The 13,160-nt window shown below is 48.8% G+C and overlaps 1 protein-coding gene across 6 annotated transcripts in view; it reads right to left on the minus strand.

The window, feature by feature from the left end:
• Positions 1-13,160, minus strand: part of ZNF236 (zinc finger protein 236) — a 2,444,547-nt gene that overhangs the window by 527,624 nt on the left and 1,903,763 nt on the right. The window lies entirely within an intron of this gene.

Genomic DNA, 13,160 nt, shown 5'->3' on the forward strand with positions numbered 1-13,160 from the left:
TCTCTCGGTGTAGTTTTTGATCATTTACTAATCTAAGCAATAGGCAGCGACTCCCTTCTCTCTGCCACTGGAGGCCATCTTCAGATTCATATATCGCAAGTAATAGTGCAAAGATGAGGCAATTGAGGGGCAGGAGAGAGTGTTGCAAGTGAATCTGTGAAAGATACCAATGCCGGAGAACAGGAGTTAGAGGTGAGTAATGTATTCCTGGTCAAGCATAGATTACAAAGCAGTAACAAGCATGGACATGTGTCACATGCAAACAACTGGGGGAGGAAGATGGCTCAAAGTAGGCGAATAGGGCACAAAAGACTGCTTACCCAACCTAGATTCCTCTGCAGGATTTCGTTTGATACAATAAAACTTAGTGAAGGTGTGCAGAGACCTCCAACTGGCTGCCCTGAAGATTTCCACCAGCGGCACTCCTGTCAGAAGAGTGTCCATGGACGAGACTGCTCTTGTAGAGTGTTACTGGGGCTGACCTGTCAGTGGGCAGTTAGCAAATTGATGGCAGAGTGAGATACAGGCAGAAAAACACCTGAAAATTGAAGTCTTAGAGATGCCTTTCCCATTAGCATCAGGCCCAAGTGCAACAAACAACTTTTGGGATTTTTGAAAGTGTTTGGTCTGCTCAATATAGTACTTGTTTGTATGTCTGCCAGAGAAGGGGGCTGAGACTGTTTAGTCCCAATCCACATATCTGGTTCCAGAATGTCTGTTGCTTGGCAGATAGGGTGACCATGATTGGATAGTCACTTTCTGTTTGAATGGTGCAGATACGTACCATTGATGGACTTGGGCTCACTCCCAGCCTTAATCTTGTATAAAAGGAGGACTCCTACAACTGTTCATCAGATCATCGCTGGAGCCAAGATTTAAGAAGAGCAGTCTGTTGACGACCCCTGCAGCTGACCAGCATTAACTCCAGTGTTTTCCCTTTGAAGCTCTTCTCGGATCTCAAGAAGGCCTTTGTTGGTGCTTCGACCCATGGACCAGCAGGAACAACCAGTCTCGACCCGTGCTCGAGGATCCTTGCCCGCTGAGCCTTTGGAAGTGTCCCTTGACCAATAGGTGGGCTAACCATCTCTCTCATGTGCTACCTACCTGCAGCTGTTGCCATTCAAAGCAGAGCCTTGGAACTTAATTGATCTTCAGCTTGTGCCACAAGTCGCCTGCTCCTGCATTTTCATCTCGCACCAAATGTAGCTTTGCTGGATCTGCTCCTGAGTCCGCCCCTGGACGATTGTCTGTTGCTGCCTAACCAGAGTGACCTTCACTGAATCTTGTAGACTTCGTGTCACTGAGGTATCCTGAGGTCTGCAATGCAAAAGTCTTTACTTTTCATCGTTTGGGTGTTCTACTGGAAACTGCCTGGAACCAATTCCTATGTACCACGACTAACCGAAACGAAATCCTGCCAAACCAAGTATCTCTCCTGTCTACATGACCTTATCGAAAGGAGAAAAAAAAAAAGACAAACATGCTTGCAAAGAAATGTGGAACCTCCACAAGTGGTATCCGGAGAACTCTGAGGCAGGGAGGTAAGTCTACATACCTGTCGCTTCCACCTCTACCCGCCCATCTCCTACAGAGTTACAATGGTGTAAAGACCTGAACCTAACTCACTCTTACCTGACCCTTTGTGGTGGAACCTTAATGTGTTGAAATGGAGTTGAGTCTTGATAAGAACTTTAACTGTGTAGGACTCTTTATTAATCATAACCATTGGAACAGCAATTCTCTATATAAATCTACCTGAAGAGTGTATACTTTGGAGCTGTAAAAGAGTTAGGGGAGCGATTATGTGATCATTCTGAAGAGTGCTCTATATTTCTATGCATCTGACTCTTTACCAGTGTTTCACCGGTAAATAAATCAAATGCTATTCTACCTCTACTAAAGTTTATTATAGATATCTGTTATTAAAGTGTTGATGTCATAATATTCAAATTAAATCTGCTTAGTGTGTGAACAAATGGCCTAGTAGACAATTGTATGTTCATACGTACCTGTCTAATTTAAATTACTGGTGTTGCGCTGTGTGGACTCACTGTAGCCCAAGACCACTCTCACCCCCTTCCTGAGAGTAAGCCTTGCTGCTCTGCTACCTCACATTGATTGAATTTGGCTACCCTTTTAGCGATTTCCCTGTTAACCATTATAGGGAAGCCTCCCAAATTCCTAATATAAGGTATTTGGCACTAAGTGTAGATACACTACAGTTACATAACCTATTTTGCAGTATGGAGACATATACTGATGTTACTCTTGCAATGCACAAGGTTGACTAGCTAAATAAATAGTGTGCAGAAACTAATAGATCACCAAGAAGCTAGGAAATCGTATTTACCTGTTGCTAGTGGTGTAGAGGTTTCTAGAACAGAGACTAGCAGTACTAATAGTCATGTTGTTATGTATGCCACAGGTTACGCAAGTAAGAATGAAGAGCGGGCTTCTCTATCCTCGATTACAACATCTAATGCAGACTTTTCTTTTTTTTTTAAATTTTATATTTATTGGTTTTACAAATAACAGAAAAATGCAAACATTGCTTAAACACAGTTGTACGCCTCTCAGGAGGGCAAGTCGGGCACGGGATGCAAATCAGAACCATATGTCAAGAGTCTCTTTGACGTGCGACAGTCCCAGTTACCTGAGTATGTTTCGTTGGCTGTTTGCCGTACTTCCTTCCCACCCTCCCCCCCCCACTTGGTTTGTTGTACATCACAGATACAATCATCAAACATTAGTATCGGTATCGTGCGGTTGGCACAGGGCTAAGCATTGCTAGATATTGGCAGCCGGACTTAGGTGGCTCGCTTTTGTATTTTGTATTGTCCTTTGGACGTGGCATCATTCGGTCGGGTTTTGCGGCTCCTTTGATTGGGAGGCAGTAGGGGGTGAGATATACATGTTCTTGAAGTCCATCCATAGGGTTTCACATTTCGCAGATTTATTGTGCAGGGAGGCGGTGATCGTTTCCATCACATAAATGTTTGTAGCAATTTTGATCCACTCGGCCTTCCCTGGGATCAGGTGGGACTTCCATTTGGTCGCTATGAGGGCCCTTGCCGCCAACAACAGCTGGGGGGGCCAGGCCTTTCACCCGGAGCCACTCTTCCTCGTCTCTTTCAAGGCCAAACAAAACCAGGTGTGGGTCGAGTTCCCTGTGAATATCATCTATTTCCTTAATCCATCCCAAAACCTCAGTCCAGAACACTTTGATGTGCGGACAGCTCCACCACATGTGCCAATAGTTGGCATTTTCTCCACACCTCCTCCAGCATTTCGGGCTCATGGATTGGGACATTTTAGAGAGTCGGAGTGGGTCATAATGCCATCTATCTAGGAGCTTTATTGCATGGAGTTTGTACTGGCTGGAAATGGAGGATTTGGGTGCGGCTTTGCACATCAGGTGCCAATGGTCGGGGAGTATCTCTTCACCTAAGTCTTTTTCCCATCTGGCTTTGAGGGGTTCCGTGTTGCCACCTTCTGCTGCTAGAAGTGTTTGGTACATCACGGATATGAGGCCTTTCATTTCTGATCTGGAGTCCAGAAGTTTCTCAAAGGCGGGGAGGTCTCTTCTCAATTTTACTCTCCATTCAGGTTTTGTCAACACCCCTTTTAGCTGGATAAAGTGAAATGTCGATAAGGTACCTATCCCCAGCGCCGTTGTCAGGTCCGGTAGTGTAATGAACGAGTCTTTTCTCTGAAGTTGTCCTACCCTTTCAAGGCCCGCTTCGTACCATGATTGAAATCGCTCCAGGTTCGGAATATGGTCATTTATGCCGGGAGACCATAGGTGACTGAGCGGGGATGGCCAGGTGGTGACTTCTCGCATCTCTTTCCCAGTGCGCCATATGCTCCATATAGTAGTCAATATGGGATGTTGTCTGATTTTCCTCTGCACCCGTTGGTATGGGGACCAAAGCCATTCTGCCACTGTGGCGGGGGACATATAGTGGTTATCCATCTGGACCCATTGCAGGTGTTTGTGCTCCCTAAGGTGTGGGATTAGGACGCGCAACTGGGTAGCTTTATAATAATTCCTTAAGTCAGGAAGACCCACCTCTCCTTTTTCTGTGGGGAGAGTAAGCGTGTCATATGAGACCCTCGGTCTCCTCCCCTGCCAGATGAACCGCAGCATGGTCCTCCGGGCCTCGACAAAGAATTGTTTGGGTATCACGATCGGTAACATCTGGAAGGGGTATAGAAAGCGAGGGAGGCACACCATCTTGACGGCATTAATACGCCCCAGCCATGAGATCGTCAGTTTACTCCATTTCTCGAGATCTCTTTCAAAGCTTCGGAGAAGTGGGGGGAAGTTGGCCTCGTAGAGGTCATCTAGGGTTCTAGTAATCTTTATACCTAGGTATTGTAATGTCACGTGTTCTATTTTAAGCCCAAGGGAGAGGAACTTTGCCTCATTTTCAACCGGGGCACCTTGGAGGGGGAAGAGGATGGACTTAGACATATTCACTTTGAATCCGGAGAACCGACCGTATTCTTCTATTAGGGCTATGGCATGAGGGATTGAGGTCATAGGTCTGGTTAGATGTAGGAGGATGTCATCAGCGTACAACGCTGCTTTGTATTCGGTCTCTCCCAGCCGTATCCCCTCTATTCGGGGGTCGTCTCTGAGCTTTTGTGCCAGAGGCTCCAGGGAAAGTGCGAACAGGATCGCTGAGAGCGGGCATCCCTGTCTGGTCCCCCTTTGCAGTTCGAACCACCTGGAGTATTCTCCATTAACGAAGATTGACGCTTTGGGAGAGGCATATAGTGCTCGTATCCCATCACAGAATTTGGGGCCTATTCCTACTTTCTGGAGGACTGCACCCAGGAAGTCCCATTCCACCCTGTCGAAAGCCTTCTCGGCGTCAATCGAAAGGAGGGCCGGGTCGTCTGGAAGACTGTGTCCGGCGTGGACAAGGTGCAGAGTCTTACGCATGGTGTCGGCACCCTGCCTGCCGAGAATGAATCCGACCTGGTCGGGATGGACTAGTTTGGGCATTAAAGTTTCTAGTCTGGCAGCCAATACCCTGGCATAAATCTTCGCGTCCAGATTGAGGAGGGAAATGGGGCGATACGATCCACACAATTTGGGGTCTCTACCTTCTTTAGGGATGACAGATATGAGGGCTTTCTTAAAGGAATCTGGGGCGGTCTCAGAGCTCACTATCTCGTTAAAGAGTTCCGTGAGGAAGGGTGACAATTGTTCGGCGGAGGTCTTATAGAAACCGGCCGTGTAGCCATCTTCGCCCGGCGACTTCCCTAGTTTAAGTCGTTTGATTGCATCTCTCGTTTCGCTTTCAGTTATGGGACTATCAAGGAGGTCGTCTTCCGTTTGCGTTACTGTAGGGATGGTAATTGGGGACAGATAGGACGCTATGTCAGAATGAGCCGATAGCAGCTCGGAGGTATAAAGATTTTCATAGAAGGTGGCAAAACGCTCGGGTATTGAGCAGGGTAGATGAGTCGCGGGGCTAGTGGGCTCTGATATCTCCTTAACCTTGCGTTCCTCTCTCCGTTCTGTGAGCCTGGCAGCTAAGAGTGCATCGGCCTTGTCACCTTTTTCATAGTATGTCTGTTTCAGAAATTGCAATTTCCGCACCACCTGGCCATGTTCCACCAGTCGTAGTTCTTCTCTTTTGCGGTGGGCCATGTCCAGTTTGGTGGAGTCTATCTCTGTTACATCTGTCAATTCGCTCTCCAGCTGGTGTATTTCACTGCGTAGCTTGTTTTCGACAATCCTCCGCTCTCTCTTTTTAGAGGAGCCCTCGCGTATTAGCACGCCTCTCCACGTAGCCTTCCCAGCTTCCCAGATCACTTGTTTGGAGACCTCTCCATTGTCATTTGTCCTGAAATATTCTTCAATCTCGGTCTCCATTTCTCCTCTGAAAACCACATCAGTCCAAAGGGACTCGTTGCAGCGCCAAGATCCTCCGGCGACGGGCAGATCAGCCCAATCGACGTCAGCCAGCACCATATCGTGGTCTGTCCACGTAATCGGGACTATATTGGAGTGGTTTGTGGACTTCGCAAGATCAGACGAGAGGAATATATAGTCTATGCGCGTGAATGTGCCATGAGGGTTCGAGTAGAAAGTGAAGCCCTTTTCGTCATGGTGCTGTGCTCTCCATACATCACGTAGGTCGTATAACTCCATCAGGGCTGCGAATTCAGTGCGGGCCCCTCTGTGCTGGTTCCGCGTGTCGGGGTTGCCTGGTCTCCAGTCTACAGATGGGTCCATCCACTGGTTGAAGTCGCCCCCTATCACGAGATGGCCTGCAGTTTCCAACACTATTTTGGGAATCGTTTTCCTGAGGAATGCAGTCTGTCCGGTATTGGGCGAATACACTGTGGCAATCGTGACCTGAATCCTTGCAATTTTCCCCACAATCAAGAGGGCTCGTCCGCTCACATCTGACCAGGACTTCTCTAACTCAAACCCAACTCCTTTCTTAATGAGGATTCCAACCCCTCCCCTTCTGAGCGGGCCAGAGCCCCAAAATTCCGTGCCTCCCCTAGTCCCCAGAACTGTCCGCTCCTCACCCCTCGCAAATTTCGTCTCCTGTATGAGGAGAATGTCTATGCCAGACCTTCGAAATTCTCTATTTACCAGTGACCTCTTGGTGGGAGAGTTCAGTCCCTTCACATTGATTGACCCAATTCTGAGAAGACCCTCGCCCTTGACCTTCTCATGTGATGCCATTGGCGGTTTGTAGTCTGGAATCCTTCGCCACCAGAGTCCGGAAAGGCCTGCGGGTACCCTGTGTCACCGCAAATACGACACCCTGAAGCGAGTGCAGTGTTATTTGTACATTTCCCAAGTGTTCGTTACCTCTCTCCCCTTCTCTCGTGTCCCACCATAGTCGGTGGCGTTCGTTTGAGCGTAGGAACAGGGTGTGCTGCGTTGGCAGCCGTTGACGGCGTCCGGAACGGACTAGGTGGAAACGTATGGTCTGTTGGCGGACCATCAGTGGGAACCGTCGTCCCACGGACCCAATCAGATTACCCATCGCTACTTAAGGGTGAGCCCCCATCTCCTTCCCCCCCCCCCAAACATTTTACAGTTTCAACAACAGTGACAACAAGCAAGAGAAAAATTTCAACATTACGTGTGGTTTACTGGTCTCTCCGCGGGAGTTCGCATCACTTTTCGGTCCGGAGGGATGCCCCGCCAGCGGCGGCATCCATTCGGCGGGGTCCGCCATGTAACGATCTCCGCGGGAGACAGCGCCGCTTACTGTGGCTATGGCTGTGGTCAGCTCAAATTTCGCCTGGGTCCTTTGGCTCAGGCCTGCTCGGGAGTGTTGTTGGGGCGCCTATATTTTCTTGATCCCTTTACCCTCTTGCGCCTAGGGCCCTGGAGTTCCCACTGCATTCTCGGGCGCTCGCCGTCGCCACCCTCTTTGCTTCCCTGATTCGCTCCAAGGAGATCGGCGATACAATCTTTGATTTCGTCTTCGGAGCGTAGGATCAACCTCCTGCTGCCATGCTCGAAGGTAAGCGAGAAAGGGTATCCCCATCTGTACCTTATGTTTTGGTCTTTCAGCCATTTCGTCAGGGGGCTGCAGAGGCGTCTTAGGGCTAACGTCAGCGAAGATAAGTCTTGAAAGATGGTGATTTGCGCGCCTCCCATCGTGAGCGGGCCACCAGACCTGGCTTTTTCAAGAATTCTGGTTTTGTCTTGATATCGGTGGAATTTGGCCAGTACAGAGCGTGGGCCGCCAGGCGGTCCTCCAGCTCTGTGTATGCGTTCAGTCTTAGGTTCATCAATGTCTTCATCAGCTGTTAGTATTTTGATAATGTCGTGAATGGCGTCTCTGAGGTCTTTCTCAGTTTCACCATCGCGTTCCGGAATGCCAAAAAAGCGAAGGTTATTTCTCCTTTCCCTGTTTTCCAGGTCATCCATCTTAAGCCTTGCCTCGACCTCCCTTTTCTCGATGTTGCGGATTCGTACATCCATCTGAGTTTCAAGGGTGTCAATTGAAGTCTGATTATTCTCCACGTTTTCCAATCGTTCCTCGAAGCTGTCCATTCTCTGGGTGATTTTGTCGATTTTGCCGCCAAGGTTGGCACTCATGTTTTTTATTTCGGACAATAGGGTGGCAATGTCTCCTTTGGTGGCCGCAGCACCTGCCTCCGATGGGTCCGTGGCCATGGTGTCTATGGTCCAAGAGGGTGCGGGGGATGGTCCGTAGGCAAATTTGGCCAGTTTGTGGCGCGGGTCCATGCGCCGAGTCCCGGGTTAGAGGAGGCACACGCCCCTGGATAGGGGGCCCTACCCTCTGGGAGGATGCACGGGTGGCAGGCTCAGTGTTGTCGTTTGTTCTCAGCACTTCGTGTGATGTGGGCCAATTCCTCGGGTCAGGTCAGCGGGGGGTCACGGGGTAGGGTATTACTGCTATGCTCACCCAGGATTGGGGTCACCTGTGCATTCTGGGCGACCTCTGCTGAGGCCTTCCCTGCCAGATTACTGGGAATCCGCTGCACGTAGAGCGCGACGTTTGGGCAGTGTTTGGTGTCCCCAACGCAGGGTTTACATGGTCCAGAAGCGTGCCTAGGCGGGGGTTGCCCCGTATGTAGTGCTGGGCTAGCGGGTTACCCTTGTCCCTTCAGTATGGCATTTGGCGCAGGGAGCGTATGCCAGGGCAGTCAGCAGTTATAAGCAATGGTCATGTGGAGATCAGTCTTTTATACAGACCGTGTTATGGGTTGTGTCCTTCGCTGAATGCGGCGTCTCGCGGCCTTCTCAGCCTCCAGGGGGGTCGTCCCCACCTCTACAGCAAGGAGGGAGGGCCTGGGGCCGTGCGCCGTGATTCAGGGTTCACCGCCGGGATCTGGCGCAGCCCGGTGCGTAGAAACACCTCGCTACCCCCGGTAGAGCCGGGGGCAGCAGCACCAGTATAGGGGTCCGGGTCCAGCAGGCAGCAACTGCAGAGGTCGTCGCCCTGCTTTATCCAGAGCGTGTCCAGTTCCCGGGGCACAACTCACCACACGCACCGTCAGCAGCGAGGAAGGTGTGCGTGTCACGTGGCGCCGCCGGGGCACGGGCCCTGGCGCCGCAGAGTCTCGCTGTGGGGGTCCTCACTTACCCCGTGCTCATATGCCGGTCCTGGGGAGCGTCACCTTTCTGGGGTCCCGCGTCTGGTCTTTTCCATAGGCCCGGGGCGCGAACCGTCGCCGGCAGAGAGGCCCGTCACAGAGGCGGTCGCGTTCGAGTCTCCTGTGATGCAGCGGGCGGGCGCTCCTGAAAACACCTCGTTCTCGATGAAAACGGGCCCGATTTTCGTCGGGTTTCTTCTCCGCGGCGGGGGGTCTCCTCAGACCATGAGATTTTGCACTTTCGCATTGGGGGGGGGGTCCGTCAGCGGGGGCTCATGCCGCTATTTTGGGACCATGGGGGCGGTGCTCACACGGGGAGGACGTACATCCGTGCGCCCCCTGGTGGCCAGTCTTGCAGACATTTTTAATCTAAGAAAGAAAGAGCTGAGGCTCCAAGAAATGGATCTCAAATTATTATTTGTTTATTGCAGTTAGTGAAATTACTTTTTACAAATGTTAATAACACTACAGAACACGAAATACATTATATCGTGATAATAAAATTTGACGAACATGTGCCCATGCAGGGAAACAATATATAACAATACAAGCTAATCTTCGACCAGACAACTAAACACACACATTAACATTCATTGTAGCCCTATGAGGGGATGGTCAGGATTCAAATACATACTGGCAAAATATATATACATCAAAACCTCTTAGCAAGGAGTTAAAATAAGCTAAATTCATGTGCACAAACATGTTGACAGTACGTACGAGCTCAGGTTACATCACTTACATGATTATCTATAGCAGGTGCCACTTAAGTCTCAACATCAAAAGTTCTGACGTCAGTATGATTTAACATGATAGAAAGGCGCTTAGCAATCACATTCCAAACCCTAAAAAGTTAAAAGATGTTTAGTTGTTGCAATCATACCATTACACCTGCATATGCGACACACTCGCTGAGCCACTGCTAGGTTCATCTGAGCCCCACAACTGATAACTGGTTAATGCGTAAACATAGCATCATTCAACGCATTTCTGGTCTAGGAGTTAATATTATGTCCTGTAGAGGCTTCTTATACTTGTAAGAAATCCCCAATATACATTTTAGACGTTTTAGTGATTGCCCAGATTTGATTTTAGATAGAGATTTCAAAGTCGAGCAACCCCACTCTTTTCCCAATTTGGGTACCAGTTAGTAGTTAAGAAGGTATTGATTACCAGGTTTTCGTAGGTGTTGTTTTTAGCCTGCTTACTTTGTCCACAATTGGCACCCGGTATTTGTAGTATCAGACAAAGAGGCAAAGTTTTGGCCTTAAGATATAATTCAACCCCTTTCCTTTCCACTTGGGAAGTCAATGATATTAGACCCAACTTCAGGCCCAGGGTTTCCATGGGAACAGAAGGTCTAAGTTTCAGAGGTTTCCTCCAAAACGCACCCTCTTAGGTCTTTCATAGTCAATGCCTCTAGGCGATATAGAATTGCTGGGCAGAAACACTGTTTATAGAGTATTAGGACCCCTTTAAGGGAATAACCTGCTGTTTGATGTGCAAATCGGCTAACAAATGGGTCATTAAAGCCGCCTTCCACTTTTTAGAAGAGGTAATGTGAGGGTAGCTACTATCTGCACTCCACTCCAACCCATGATAAGGGTAGTGCTCTACATACTCCATATACCCCGGGCTGGTAACTTCCGCCCTGTTGATTTTCTTTTCTATCACCAGCATTATTTTAGTTGTGGCAATGTTTACCACAAGATCATTCTCCCTGGCATACTCTGCCAGTTCCTCCAGCATAGCTCTGCATCCGGACAGGGTTTGATCAAAGAATACAAGATCGTCAGAGTATAACCTTCCAGCGATCTTAATCCCTACTATTGTTGGTGGGCAGTTAGAGCTTTTCAACATTTTGTTCAGCAGGTCCACAACATAGAGGTTAAACAGCAGAGGAGCCAGGACACATCGTTGCCCGACTCCCCTGCTGAGTAGCACCGGTGCAGTCACCCCCCCCACATTATCAAGGCGTACTCTAGAACTCGTCTCCTTGTGCAACTTCCTCAGCAAGATCAGAATCCAACCTGTGCAGCCAAACAACTTCAACTTGTTCCAGAGTATATCTGTTAACTTAGTCGAAGGCAGAGCTGAAGTGTATAAATGCCACATATTACACATGCAACACCGGAGCATCCCTCCGAGAGGCTTCTAACATCAACCAATCAAGCATACAAATATTATGCACAGTGGAGGAGAACGGCCGAAAGCCCGTCTGCAGACCATCCAAGATGTTCTCAGATTTAACCAATTCTGCAGCTCCTTTAGTAACAGGCCCGAAAATAATTTGTCAGTCACGCCAACACAGAGAGCATTCTGTAATTTTCTGACATACTCCTATTGCCCCTCTTGTACACTGGGACAAGCACAGACTGTCTCCATGTGGATGGGATGGTTTGCTCATTGCATACTTCATCAGACAGTGCCTTATTCTGGAGAAGTTAGTCAAGTTGACATTGGAGGAGCCCATGACATTGCAATAGTCAAGTTTGGATATGATAAGGGCTCTGGCGAATGTGATAGATTTGCTCAGGGAGAGGAACTGCAGTCTCAGTGAAATGAGCCTGGCAGTATAAGCAGGGGAGGACACAAGGGCGTTAATTTGTCTGGTCATGGTGAGGTCAGCTTCGAGGTATACCCCCAAAGTTGTTGTATGCTTAGAGACAGGGATGAGCATCCCGTCTATGCTAAAGGACAAGTACGCAGGGTCAAGGTGTTTGATCAGAGGTGGTGGACCAATGATAAGGAGCTCGTTTTGCCATCATTCGAGCATAGGTTGTGGGTAGCCATCCAGTTTTCAATAGTGCTAAAGACCACGCACATTGATTTGGACTGTGTCAATGTCATAGTCCCCAGAGAGTGAGACAATAATATGGGTGTCATCAGCATAATTGGAATAGATGATTCCATTAGAATCAAGGAGATTAAACAAGGGTTTAGTATAGGTATTGTAGAGGGTGGGTGAGAGATATGACCCTTGAGACACAACCTGTGGGGCTAAATGGCATCCGCTGCTGCATCTCCTATGTACACTTGCGTGGTCCTACCACTTAGGAAGGATTTTATTCACATGGTGGCTTCCGGTGAGAGTGGAAGTGTTGGTTGAGGTGTTCACATAGGATATTGTGATCCACCAGGTCGAAAGCGGATGATAGGTCGAGAAGGAGCAGGATTGCTAAGTGTCCCGAATCTCAAATAGAATCCATTTGGACCTTTAAGTCTAGTAAGGCAGTTTCTGTACTGTGCTCGGGGCAAAAGCCAGATTGCCTTTTTCCAAGTAGGAAGTTGGTTTCTAGGAATTGCTAGACTTGGATCTAGGTTGAGCACCTGGGGCTTGCTGGCGAGCAGCGATGCTTTGGTAATGATTTTGGTCAGTAGTGTCTCAATTTTAGAGGAGAGGGCATCTTGAATTGTGGTACACTAGTCTCTGTCAGTGCAGGTGGTAACCACCGGGGTAATGGAGATCTCAAGTTCCCACATTGGCTAGTCTGTTGGGCCCCGGTGCCCTAGAAGATGTAAGGGTGTTGATGGCCAACAACAAGGTGTTCAATGGTGCATCAATTGGCCAACGTTCCCCATTCCTTGGGTTACCAGCAGTCGAGGATGACGAAACAGACTTCTGATTCTCACCAATATGTTCCAGCCAAGCAGAGTCACTGATGGGGTTTCGAATACGCTGCTCTCTGGGGCCCTTGGCTGCAGTTAGCAGCTGCCAGATGTTTCTGGAATTTCTACTGTTCAGGGAACCTATCAGCTACTGCCAATGCGTGTTTAAAACAGAGTTCTTCCGATCACGTGCCCACCCACGATAGCTGTTCTTGATCACTCATCTAGCGAACAAATTTCAGGGCAGAGCAAGCCCTCATTCTTAGCTAACATAATTCACTATGCACGACACGCTTAGCGTCGCGAACTTGGGCATCGAATGGGTTAGTGTGAACTTTATCTATAATCGTGGTGCGAGACGTGTTTCCTGACACTAATGCTGGAGAACAACAGTTACAGGTAAGTAACTTGTTCCTTCTCCAGCATGGGGTCTGGCATAGATT

Source organism: Ambystoma mexicanum, chromosome 5q (assembly GCF_040938575.1).
Source record: "Ambystoma mexicanum isolate Mex_15411 chromosome 5q, UKY_AmexF1_1, whole genome shotgun sequence".
Taxonomy (NCBI): domain Eukaryota; kingdom Metazoa; phylum Chordata; class Amphibia; order Caudata; family Ambystomatidae; genus Ambystoma; species Ambystoma mexicanum.